The following is a 13,540-nucleotide window of genomic DNA, read 5'->3' on the forward strand; positions in this document are numbered from 1 at the left end:
GAAAGTTGCCATTTAAGGAGCCAAGTTTCTGATGAGGGAGAGAAACTACCCAGCAAGCATATTAACTGTAAGCCATCTCCACTTGCTGGATTAAATACCAAGGAAAGATACATCCACTGCAAGGTTTCTAATCTACTTTGATTCACTGTACTGCTTGTGCCTAATAGCTCTCCTGTTTTGTTTTTTTTAATCTGTAATTTTCTTGAACCATTTAACAGGCTCAAGAAAGGCTTAAATTCATGAAGAGTGGGTCTGTAATAGATTTGTAAGCAGGAGGTTAAGATATGTGTCTTGGGGTCATCAACAATGTGGGCATATTATATTCATCCACAATAGCCATTCCTTGATTCTGAAAGTAGAACTAGAATACTACCAGGATGCCTCCCCGGTCTACCCAATACAAAAATTTTATGTTATTTGTTAAAATTTAGAGGATTCCTTCAGATGCCACTCTCTTCCCCTGCTTTCACATGCTCAAATTTATTCTGCCATCATGAAAGTTTTATTGTATCTTTCGTTTTGTTCTTTATATCCTGTCTTGTATTTGTAAACCACAGCCATTTTACAGAACACTTTTTTCTTTTTTCCAGAACACTTTTATATTCGCTATCCTATTTTGATCCTCACAGCCACTCTGGAATAATGAAATATGTTAAGGACATGGATGATGCTAGTGATTCCATTCTTTAAGGTTATGTCTTAATCAATGAGTGTACAACCCATAGCAGATTTGTGAAATGCTTTTAACATATGACCATGTGTTAATGGTCTTCCCTGATGCGTATGTAACATCTTGACATAACCCAAAAGTACAGATTTTTATTACCCAGTATTATGTGCTACAGACACTCTCAGATGGTCTTTGACCCCACCGTCGCATTAAATAGGGATCAAGTTCAAATCCGCACAGGGGCCAGGGAGAAGAGCAGCTGCATGAGCAGAGCTGGGTGGGGACCATGGCAAACCAGAGAGCACAATCCACTTGTTGCCAAATCGTCCACTGTCTCAAGGGAAACTGTTAATCCAGATCTTTTTGTAATCTCCCTACTTTGCAATTATGATAACTAATCTTTTACTCTCTCTTTTAACTCTGTAGGCCAAATAGGCCATTGTTTTCTGGCTGGATTTAACCCTTGAGCTGTCAACCATGGCTCCTGCTTATCCCTCATTTTTTCTCTTTTCGTTAGCTCGGGACTGGCAATGACAACATCACTTATTCAAAACAACCAGATCACTATGTACCAGGAGTTCCAAATGGACGTGTCAAATTATCTGTCCTTGTCCCTGAAAGCACCCTGCACCAGTTTTGATTACTGTCTCCATCTATTCCTGTTGTACTTTAAATATAATTCTGATGCCGTACATATCACACCAAATAGCCATTATTTGTGTTTCTATTTCTGCCCTACTAGACAGTGAACTCCTTAAAAGCTAAAACTGTCTTTCATCTTTCTGCCCCCAGTCCTTAGCTCACAATGGACATTCAATTATTATTTAATGGATGTAAAAAGATTTGTACCACTGCTTGTAAAAGGAACAAATTTAGTGAATTAGGGAAGTGAATAAATACTATTATGACACTGCAAGAATTGGCGCACACGTGCACACCTCCCCTACCAGTAACATCATCGCCACAAGCAAATCCTGCAGTTTTCATCAACAATAATAATGAATGTGATTCTGGGAATAGAAGAGGAAGGCAATGAGCTGGAACTGGATGCTGCCCCAGGTGCTTGAACATTTATGTTGGGCTCTTGAAACACATGTCCTCCTACTTCTCTGGGGCTTCCACAATCGATCCCAATGCTGTCTGGTTGCCCTGGATCCCAGCCAGAGGGATATGGACAAAGGCCCCTCTTTCATGTTTCAATGTTGCCTCTCACTCGAAGGCCCTGTCCCTCTCCTATCCTAGTCATTTTTCACAGAAACTCAAGACCCATCTTCTTCCAGAAACTTCTCTGGCTGCTTTCATCCCAGAGAATAGCCTCCTCCTTCAACTTCTGTAATGATTATAATCTAGCCCATCCACTTCATCACTTTATCACATTCAGCCTTTTCTACTTAAATGCATAGTTGTGTCCCTAAGAAACTGAAATTATGGAAAATACTGTTTAGAAATAGTTGTTTTGATGGGAAATATAGAAATTAGGCAATAGGGAGCTTCAGATTCACAGTAACAAGTCATATTTTCTACACTAATTTTAAGAATAACAGATGCTTGTAGGTAGCTATAAAATGGGAATATCACTGAACAAACCCAGTATTCATTTGTTCTGATCAAGCAAAGGCCTTTGTCTTTTTATGCATATTCTTACCACTTTTTCTCCTTCACTCAGCAAATATTAATTGAGCTCCTACTATGTGCCAGGCACTGATCTGGGTGCAAAGGATACAGCAGTGAACAAAAGACAAGATCCCTGTTTGTACTGTCCTACATTATAGTATGACAAGTAAACAATTTCAAACAGCAGTTAGTACTGTGAGGAAAAATAGGCTGACAGGCTAGAGAATACCTGGGCATGTGAGGGAGGGCACAAACTTGGTGAGCTGATGAAACATACAAAAGGCATCATGCTGAACCACTCCAACAACACTTCATCTGGTCGCAAGTACAACAGTGTTTTGTTTTTAAGTAGAAGTTGCTAGTTCCTAGAATCTGGCTGATTGGCTAACTTCATTTTTAACATTTTAACTGAAATATAACATATCTATAGGAAAGTGCAGAGTCGTCAGTGTGCAGCTCAATGAATTTTCTCCAAGTGAACACATCCATGTGTCCACCCAGATCAAGAAACTGAACATCACTGCCCCCCTCAGAAGTCTCCCTTGTGCCCATTTTCAGTGACTAACCCTCCTCCTTTTATTAGTTTTGCCTGGTTTTTAAAAGTGTATAAATGAAATCATAAAGTATTAACTTGTTTGTCTTTTATTGAGTGTACTACAATTTATTTCTCCATTCTACTGTTAAGTGGGCATTTGATCATTATCAGTTTTTGACTGTTAAAAATACTACTATTATGAACATTCTTGTTCTGGCCACTTCGTGCGTGTATGTATATATTTGCGTTTACTACATAGGGTGTGTATGTGTAGCTTTAGCAGATACTGCCCAAGTAGTTGTACTAACTTATCTTTCCAGACAAGCAGTTTATGAAAGTTCAGTCCTTCCACGTCTTCACCAACTCTTGGGTGTTTTCTATCGTCTGTACTTTAGCCATCCTGGTTAAGACTGAAGTGATATCCACTAGGGTTTCAATTCACGTTTTGTTTATGACTAATAACATGTAGCTTTGCGTGTACTTATTGGCCATTTAGATATCTTCCTTTGTGAGAGGCCTAAGTCTTTTGCCCATTTTCTATTGGGTTAACCTTTTCCTTCTGTGTGATTTGTAATTTCCTTATATTAGCTGAACATCTATCAGCAGATTTTTTTAACAACTTTATTGGAGTATAATTGCTTTACAGTGTTGTTAGTTTCTGCTGTATAACAAAGTGAATCAGCTATATGCATACATATATCCCCAATCCCCTCCCTCTTGCGTCTCCCTCCCACCCTCCTTATCCCAACCCTCTAGGTGGTCGCAAAGCACCCAGCTGATCTCCCTGTGCTATGCAGCTGCTTCCCACTAGCTATCGATTTTACATTTGGTAGTGCATATATGTCCATGCCACTCTCTCACTTCATCCCAGCTTCCCCTTCCCCCACTCCGTCCCCAAGTCCATTTTCTACGTCTGCGTCTTTATTCCTGTCCTGCCCCTAGATTCATCAGAACCATTTTTTATTTTTAGATTCCATATATATGTGTTAGCATACGATATCTGTTTTTCTCTTTCTGACTTACTTCACTCTGTATGACAGTCCCTAGGTCCATCCATCTCACTACAAATAACTCAATTTCGTTTCTTTTTATGGCTGAGTAATATTCCATTGTACATATGTGCCACATCTTCTTTATCCATTCATCTGTCTATGGACACTTAGGTTGCTTCCACGTCCTGGCTATTGTAAATAGTGCTGCAATGAACATTGTGGTACATGACTCTTTTTTGAATTATGGTTTTCTCAGGGCATATGCCCAGTAGTGGGATTGCTATCAGCATATTTTTATATCTTAAAAATCAGTTATCTCACTCTGTGAATTTTGTTTGTTTTTCACTTATATATATACATGTATCTATTCTTTTCCAAATTCTTTCTCCATTTAGGTTATTACTGAATGTTGAGCATAGTTTGTGAATTTTTTTCGCTCCTTTAAAGTTTTTTGATCTAAAAAAATTCTTGATTTTATGTAATAAAAAGTATCTTTTTTTCTCTTAGAGTGAATGTTTTATATGCCCTCTGAAGACATCTTTGTCTACCCAAATCTCATGAAGAACTAGAACTATGGTTACATAATGATGGCCGGGAGGAATATGTTTGGTACCCAGGGATCCCCTTGAGTGCTTGCTGGTCTCCCTTTGCCAATGATACCTGTAAATACACAAGTAGAGCATGGTAACTCAGACTGCTCAGGAGCTCGGACTGCTCAGAAGGATCATAAGGATCTGTATCACACCACCGGGTAAGTCACTCAGCCCAGCAGAGGTGCTCGCTAAGGGTGAGGAGAGTCTAGAATGGCAGTAGAAGAGGGAAATGGTGAGTATCAATTACAGCTCTGAGACCAGATGCAAGTGGCAGGTGCTGCAGACTCTCCCACTAACCTTCTCCTTTGTAAGTTTCCTTTGGGGAAAGAGACTAGTGGGAATCCTAGGGGAGTTACTTCCAGAAATTATATGAAGAAATGAATCTAAGAGGTACATGGGGTAGACTGTAGTTGATGCTGTCATCTGTCAGGCCCTGCCTCAGGGCCGAAGACATCTGATGGTTTTTCTGACCTTACAACATGTATCTACCCAACATTCCTAGTTCTCTGAGCCTTTTATTCCTGTTGTCTGGCATAGCAACTCTTTACTATAGCATTTCTGGCTTCACCAGCTTTTCTGTAGGCTCTTACTATTTCCATGTCACAGGAGCCACTCTAACATTAGTGTGTTTGTGCTATCTGGTAGGGTCCTTGCCAGGATGTTAAACTCTGTATCTTGACCGAGTGTTCCAAAATCAATAAACTGTGTTTTATCAAATCTTATGTTCTCCTCCTCGATCCAGCACCCTCAGAATACAGTCCTAAGCATATTTTCTGGCTCCTGCTGGACATATTGGCTACATCCTGTATCTCCTTTCAAGTCTAACCCCTTTCCTCCCTTACCAGGCCTAGCATAACCCTTCCCAAGCTATCTCGTATTTGACCCTTGTTATTTATGGGCATATTGGCCAGGAGGAAACCGGGGGCAGATCCTGGAAGAGGGGTTGGCATGTGTCTTACAAGGGAGAAATGTCTGCAACTGTCAAAGAAGGGGGAAGCAGCAATTTATTAATAGAGGTATGCACCATTTCTATAGGTTCAGAAGTTTGGGGAAACTTGAGATTCAAGGTTCTAGTCTGTTTTGATTTTATTCTTTCCTGATCTAGACCCAGGTATAATCGACATGCTGTCTTAGTTTGTTCAGGCTGCTATAACAAAATACCACAGACTGGGCAGCTCATAAACAACAAACATTTATTTCTCACAGTTCTGGAGGCTGGGGAGTCGAAAATAATCATACCAGCAGATTCAGTAGCTGGCGGGAAACTGCTTCCTTTTAGAAGGTACTTTCATCCTGTGTCCTCACATAGTAAAAGAGGATAGAAAGCTCTGTGGAGCCTCTTTTATAAGGGCACTAATTATGACACTTGCACTCTCATGACTTAATCATCTAAAGGCCCACCTCCAAATACTCTCACCTTAAGGGTTAGGTTTCAACATATGAATTTGGGGGTGGGGTGAGAACACATTCAGACCTAGCACATGCCTAGGTTTAGAGCTCTGTTGTTCATGATAAAGTCCTGGGCCTGGTCTTCAGCTTTCTCTGCTTTTAGGCTATGGGAGATGAAGGTCTCTTTACAGGCTACCAAGGAAGCCCTCTAGATTTCCTTCTTACCTTTTAATTGCCAATTTATCACTTTCAGCCTTTTGTTACCTTTTTCCAAGGCATGAGTGAAGCTTAGCAACAGCTATCTAAGTCCACTCTCCTTTTTGTTATGGTTACCACATGTTTCTGAAATGCCTGCTATTGCACCAGTTAGTGAATTCCATTCTGCCAGTGTATTATCCCAGTTTGCCACCAGTAAAAACTCTAATTTAAACTGCATAGCTGCCTCATGCCAAAGGCTGTCTGTGTTCCACTTACCACTAATGATGAGTCTTCATTGCCACTCAGGCAGCAAGTAATCCAGCCTCAAAATCTCATCTTAGCATCTGCTGTCTCCAACCACTACTAGACGTCAGTACCGTCTGTTGCAGGTCTGGTTCCCCAGAAAGCAGAATCTAAGATAGAGACTAGCCTGCAATAGGTTTATTAGGCAGCTTCTGAAATCAACTCTCATGGAAGGAATGTAAATAAAACAGGACTGAGCAGCAGGAGAAGTTAGATTGTGATGCAGTCTCAACAAAGGCCTTGGCCAACTCCATATGGTACTCTGAAGCTAGGATGCTCAAGTTGGGATGAAGGAGCCACGACTTTATATACCCACATACCCCAGTCACTAGATAAAGCTGCCCCAGAGAAGGGGCTGTGACCTTGAGCAAGAGGACTATGTTTACCTGAGGCAACTGAAAAATGCTGGGAGTGCTGCCTGCAAAAAGCCCTCAGTTGTTAGCCTACCTTAAAATGTAATGTAACTTACCATGTGAGCAGAAGGAAAGAAAACAAGTTGACATTTTTATTTCTACTACAATCCAAATCCATTTCTTTCTCTTCCCTTATTGCACTGAACCTCTGATGTAGTGATTAATACAGTGATGCTACTAGTCAACATTTTTAAGGGAGAAAACTTTTAACATTTTGCTCTTAAATATATTTAGTGGAGGTGTTTTTATACACACTTTTTATCAGCTATGAATTTCCCTTCTTTTCCTAGTTAAGAATTTTTTCTGGGAAACAGATGTTGAATTTAACCAAATGCATTTTCTGTATCTATTGAGATTATTCTTTTATTCCATTCATATGGCAAATTTTCGTGACTTTAAAATGTTAAACCAAACAGATTCCTTTTTACACATCTGTTGATTTTATTTGCTAGAATTTTGGACATCTGTGTTTTCTAGAGATTGGTCTGCAAATTACCTTTACTGTAATGCTCTGACAGATTTTGCTATCAAGGTCATGCTGCCTTCATAAAATGAATCAGAAAGTATTCTCTCTGTTTGCCTAAGACTGGTATTATTCAATTCTTTACTGTTTAGTCCAATTCACTAGTATACCCATCTGAGGCCAGAGTTTCTTTGTGGGAAGGTTTTTCTTGAGAAATTCTTTTCTTTACTAGATAGGACTATTCAGATTTTTGCTTTCTTTTTAAGTCAGTTTTGATAAGTTGTATTTTTATGAATTTAGTCATCTCATCTAAATTTTAAGAGTTTCCACTTAGATTTTCATCCTTTTATAAGCTTCCTTCTACTACTCTCTACTTATTTTTTTCTCATCTTTGCCTTGAACTACTTTTGAATTAGCAACTGCTCTGAGTGGAAAAGTGGCTTAGACTATTAGGCTCACTTCCTTGCCCTCCAGGATCTCGAACTCTCAAATCTTCCTACCTTGGTGTCTCTCTAATGCATTCAAAAAGATATCTTTTTAAACTCTGTTCAATGTTTCTATTTGTTCTTAGCAAGTTGATTGTTCTGCTCACCCATGATAGATGGAAATACTTCCATATTGTTACAATAAATATGACTAGTAAATGTAAATTGTATTCCATAATTAATCTCTCTCATATCCAGATATTGTTAGGAATATTTGTGCCATAGGAAAACACCTGGCATTCTTATATTGCATTCTATTTTTCCTCTACTATGTAACAGTCTTATCAAAGACAAAGACAATGTATCTTTGAATAGAGGAGCAAATTTGGATCCAGGTACTGAAGCTTAATTCACACAATTTGAAAATCACTAAACTTATCATCATTTTAAGCATATTAGAGGTTCTCAATTACTACAGTCTGTTACTATCACTATTATTGTAAGCACAGTAAGATGACACTCAGCAAAACAATGAAGAAAACTGTCCCAGTAATATAATTGGCTTAGAATGGCTTAGCTATTTACAAAATTCAACAAGTTTAGTTTAATGGACAAAGCAATCATGATGTAAAACTAAATGCTTGATTCTTTCTTACCTAAAAAACTTATGATCATCACCACTTAACCAAATCTCCTTAATCAAGAATCAGGAATGATCTAGTTGTAGACCAGACACACACATAAAAACAGTGTGGACACAGTCATAAAACACATGTGCTAAGCAAAGGAAAGCTTACGAGCTAAGGCAAAGAAATGAAAGATTATCTAATAAATTCAAAATTCAACCCAACTGTCCATCATCTCTGCTTACATATTTTAAAGGATGGTAAATTTCTCATATTCTTCCCATATGTCTGAATATAAGCCAACCTCATTAGATGGTTTCCTGCCTTTCTGCTTTGTTGCAGGAACCTGCAGTGTCACATAATTTCAAGTAGATAGTATTAGCCAAAATGGTCCATGACATTAAGAAAAAAATGAAGTCAACTGAATTAAACTTTTTAGGAACAACCTTACTTTGAGGAATTAAGATAGATTCTGGCTGCAAGTGAAAATGATAGTGGTAGGAAAACTTCAACTGCTGGTTAGCTTGGTTACACTGCACTCTGAAATGTCTTTGTTAACATGATCTCTCTATTTAGAACTCCATTACCCTGTGTTTAAAACAAAGGCACCCCATTCAAGGCAGGATATAATTGCAGTCTTTCAGCAAAACAGCATTTACCAAAACATGACTTTCAGAATGTGGTACAATTTATCACCCCCATGGTGCATGACACACAATTACATTTGTCACTGATTTAATTGGATATTACATGTCAGTAATGACTCATCAGCTCCAGAAGTTATGAAAGATGAATTTTTTACTACTATACTTCAGAATTTGCTCCAAAAATAAAGCTTAAAAAATTGTTTATTTTCTAGTAAGGGTAGAAGCTACATTTGGGAGAAACATTAATCCCTGTTTTAGAAAAATAACGATGTATTTCATTTATTGACAGCAAGATGATTGCCTACAGTGTTTCTCATTACCTCTAGATCACAAATGAGTAAATCACTGTCAGACAAACCAAGGTTAAAATTGAGTGTGTACATTTTAACAAGGTGCAGCAATAAATAAATAATGTAAACAATGACAACACAAAAACTCCATCACCAAGAAAGGACTGTTAATTCAGGGAATTTTTAGGATTCTGTGATCTGATAAGCTCTGCAACCTAGTCATTGCTGAAATTAAATTAGGTTTCAGAAAATGAATATTTCATTTTTAAGATTCTGTTGCTTGGAGACCTGAGAAGAGAAGGCTAGTTTAGCCTAAGATGGGACAGATGTTATGAGGGCCAGCATTTTCTACTCCTAGAAACTGCTGGAGAATGCCTAGGAAAAATTACGTAAGAGAGGCAAAACAATGATGATTGTACAAATGGCTTCATTATAAATGCCACAATAAATGCATATCATTTCTTCCAAGCTAAGAGAGTCTCTCTCCACCCTTATTAATAACACTTAAACTGGGAAAAATATTATTATACCATAGACCCAATCTACCTTTTAACAGACACAATTTTTAAAAGGCAAAACAAATGTAACCTCAGTGGCAAAACAAAGATGTTTTTCTTAACAAGGAGGCTCAACAAGTAATAGGGATATATAAGCTCATCATCTCCATGTTGGATGAATCTACACTCACCAGGCTACATTTTAATCAGCCTCATAAACATTGAATACACTTTCCTTTCACCACCATTGAAGCTAGAGCAGTTTTAAGTGATCTTCCACTTTTAGGTATGGTAGAATGCTAATTGTTCCCAGAATCTATAGTAACAGAACCTCTTGAGCTTTACCTGGACACATGGCTACCCAGCTAAAGATTGTTTTTCCCCGCCTTCCTGTTAGGTAGGTGTGACAATATGAATATGTTTTGACCAATGAGATGCAGGCAGAAGACACGTATGCAACTTGCCGATGATAATTTTTTGGAAGGAAGCTCTTGGCCTCTATTCCTTCTTTTCCCTTCCTGGGGGCTGGCGTGCAGAGGTAATGATGTGAGCCAGATTAACCAGGGGAGCTGTATTTAGGAGTATGGCAGAGCAGCAAGATAGAAGTAACCTAGACCCCTGGATGATCTCATGGAATGAAGCAGCTTAACCAACCTGTATCACCTGCCCAATTCTGGGCTGTATCATGAGAGAGACATAAGTGTCTGTCTCGTAAGTCTGTATTTGAGGAGCTCTTTTTTTACAACAATGTTGCCTATACCCTAAATCAAAGAGTAGATTTTGGTAGACGTGGTCTCAAGAGATAGTTTTTCCTCCTATCATTTGTTCAACTTCATCATCATTCTAACCTACTCTTGATTCTCATCTTCCTCTCTCAGTTCTTAATAGTAGATACAAATCAGGATGAAAGCCTAGCTCCCCAAGACTGTTTGAGCCACCTCCTTCTTTTTGGTTGCTGCCAGCCCCTACAGAATCCCCATCCAAAATTCTAACACGTGTTCCAACTGTGAAATACATCTATATATATGACCCTGCCTCCATGACCACAGTGACATCCCAAGAAATAAGCACATGACACAAGCTGGGAGAGTCAGAGTTCTTTCCTGGGATCTTCCTGGAGAATGGGCACTTTCTCTCTTGTGAAACAGAAATTCACTGATTTGTGAGGCCCTTTTGCAATGACAAAGAATAAATAGAGAATGAGGTCAATGTATAGAAAGGAAGAAGACAAACCCTAGTGCTTGTCTCCAGTTATCCCAAGCGAGGAACCTAAACTTCACAGACCACATAAGCCAAAAACAAAACAAACAAACAAAAAAACCACAAAGGTTATTTTGTCCTAGGCTACTTTGAATTGGGTTCTTCCATTAGCAAATAAAAGATCCCTGATTAATACTCTCTGCAAATTAACCTCATTATTGCAACACTGACCTTGTATGCTTAAAATGGGCCTTTGGGGTTTTTGTTTTTTCCCTAGAAGCATCAAGAATCAAACTGTAAAACAGTAAGAAAACCTAACACCACACATTATCTGGTTATAGATCCATATCTTATATATAATCAAATTTCTCTCCTCAAATCATGATTGTATTCTTCCAGGTTAAACATGAGTTACTGGAATCCGTAAGTGCTATCCTGATTTTGTGACTCCAAATGGTTAGTTCAAAGCAGCAGCAAGGTCATAGAGTAAAGAATTTTTCTGTTATAATTTCTACTCAGCAGACAACATGGAGATTAACCACCTGGAAAAAAGAAATAAAAATTACAGTGCTGTACCTAAAGACATGTACACCACCATAAGAATGACTGATTTTTTCTGTACATCTGAATGTTGGAAAATGAAAAGCTTGACAAGAGGGCCATCTTGCAGGCCAGGATTGATTAAAGAAGCATTCTCAGTGTTCTATTGTACATCATTTTAAAGCAAAATGGAAGGGGGGAGAGGTGGCCACTTCTAATTTGGAGTGGGGCACTCTGGGAATCCTGCAGAGATGGGGGGACTGGTGGCATTAACGGGAAGTGGGTTGTTTCCATATTGCCAATGCTGTGATCTGATCATGTAAGATCAGGAACTCTCTTGGAATAACTGATGAACAGTCATTCTTCCTGACAGATGGAGACTTACTTTTAAGCAAATGAAACTCCTTGCTGAAGAGGGTGCAGGAGCCATTTCTGAGGTGTGCGAGTGCATGGGCAATACACTAAATTTAACGAAGAATTTCATGTTCTTTAGCACCAGAACTACTCCCAAGAATCAAAATGGAGAATAATTCCTATGACGAATAGGGGCTGACAAGGGCCACCACATCAAAATTCTCTCTTCAGCTGTCACTCATCACTGATTGACACAGTAGACAGTCCCTGTTGGTAGAGGCTCAAAGATGAACTTATTTTAAATCTAACAGCTAGTAGGAATGTGTTCTAGCGTTTTCTATGGTTGCTGGGCTCATACTAATATTCTGCACCCAGCAAAAACTGAGAAGCTTTAAGGAAGAAAAGTAACAGTAGGTGAGTCACAGTTTTAATTGTTATTATAATTCTTAATTGTATATTATATATATTCTTAATTATGTACATAATCTTAATTATATGTAAATTCTTCATGTTCACAGCACAACTATTTTCCTTTGCATTATATTCCTGTGAGTGTCTGCCAGTTTACAAGTCTGGGTCAATAAATAAGTTACTTTCTTCTTCAGTCATGTAATAAGTAGTTATTGTGAAAATGAACCTATAGGCCTATTAGATAGGATAGTAAATTGCAAAAGAGTGCCAGACATTCTCTTCCAAGAGGTTAACGGTCTATTTGAAAGGAAGACAGGACTCAAAGAGTAGGATGCAATATAAGAACTTAAACGACAGCAGCCCACTTGAATGTACTTCTATGTAAGTGGAACAGACTGATATTTCTTAAATTTCAGTCATATGCATGCTAATCCAATGTGGTTTTTCTTTTGCCATATTCATGTGCTGTGGAATTATTATTATTTACTCAGTATTTTTATATAAATGAAATCATTTATTTTCTCCTTAATTAACCCCGTAGTCAAAGGAAACGTTAGACCACTACCATAAATGGAAACCTCATTTTCTAAAATTTAGTAAATATAAAAGGGAACACACTAAAAATAAAACCATGTTATAAAATTTCAACTAGATATTCTCGCCTGCTGAAAGCTGAGACCTGCTATGTATCTGTATAATCTCAGATCATTTTTCTTTTATTTAAAGTCATCATGGCACCATCAGTAGTATGTGCCCTATAATTAGGGATCTACTAGTTAGGAAGTAAATAAAAGCAAAAGGGATTCAAAAGAGGAAGTGATCTGTGGGCCAGGTGATCGTAAGGCTTCATGAAGGATGCAGCATTTGAGTGGAGCTTGAATTGACAGCGTTGTCCAACTAGTGGACCCAGGGGCAGAAATGATTTGGGCAATTTCAGAGAAGACTTGAGACATGGGAGTAACATAAGTGATGCTGAGTTTGCTTTCTTAATCAGCCATCATACGTGACCTAGGACTTCAATAACAGAAGACAATTAACATTTACTAATCACTTACTATGTACCAAGCACTAAGCTAGGCATTTTTGCATATGTTTCCTCTTTTGATCCTAATAACTTAAGGCAACAGCTATTATCTCCATTTTATAGATAAGGAAACCAAGGCACAGAACTAATTCAAGGTTACATAGCTGTGAAAGTAGTGGAACTGGGGATTACAATCCAGGTCCTACTGTATGCAAAGCACTTGTTTTCTACTTCACACTGTGTTTCCAGTGAAATCATGAAATGAAAGCCATGGGCCACCTTGGAAATTTTTCATTAAAGGACTCTGTAGTGGGAGCTAGGAAGGCAGAGGAGGTGAGGGGAGCTTCTCCTTCACT

The sequence above is a fragment of the Aethalodelphis obliquidens genome, unplaced genomic scaffold (assembly GCF_003676395.1).
Source record: "Aethalodelphis obliquidens isolate GAN/ISIS:26980383/991018 unplaced genomic scaffold, ASM367639v1 scaffold75, whole genome shotgun sequence".
Taxonomy (NCBI): Eukaryota; Metazoa; Chordata; class Mammalia; order Artiodactyla; family Delphinidae; genus Aethalodelphis; species Aethalodelphis obliquidens.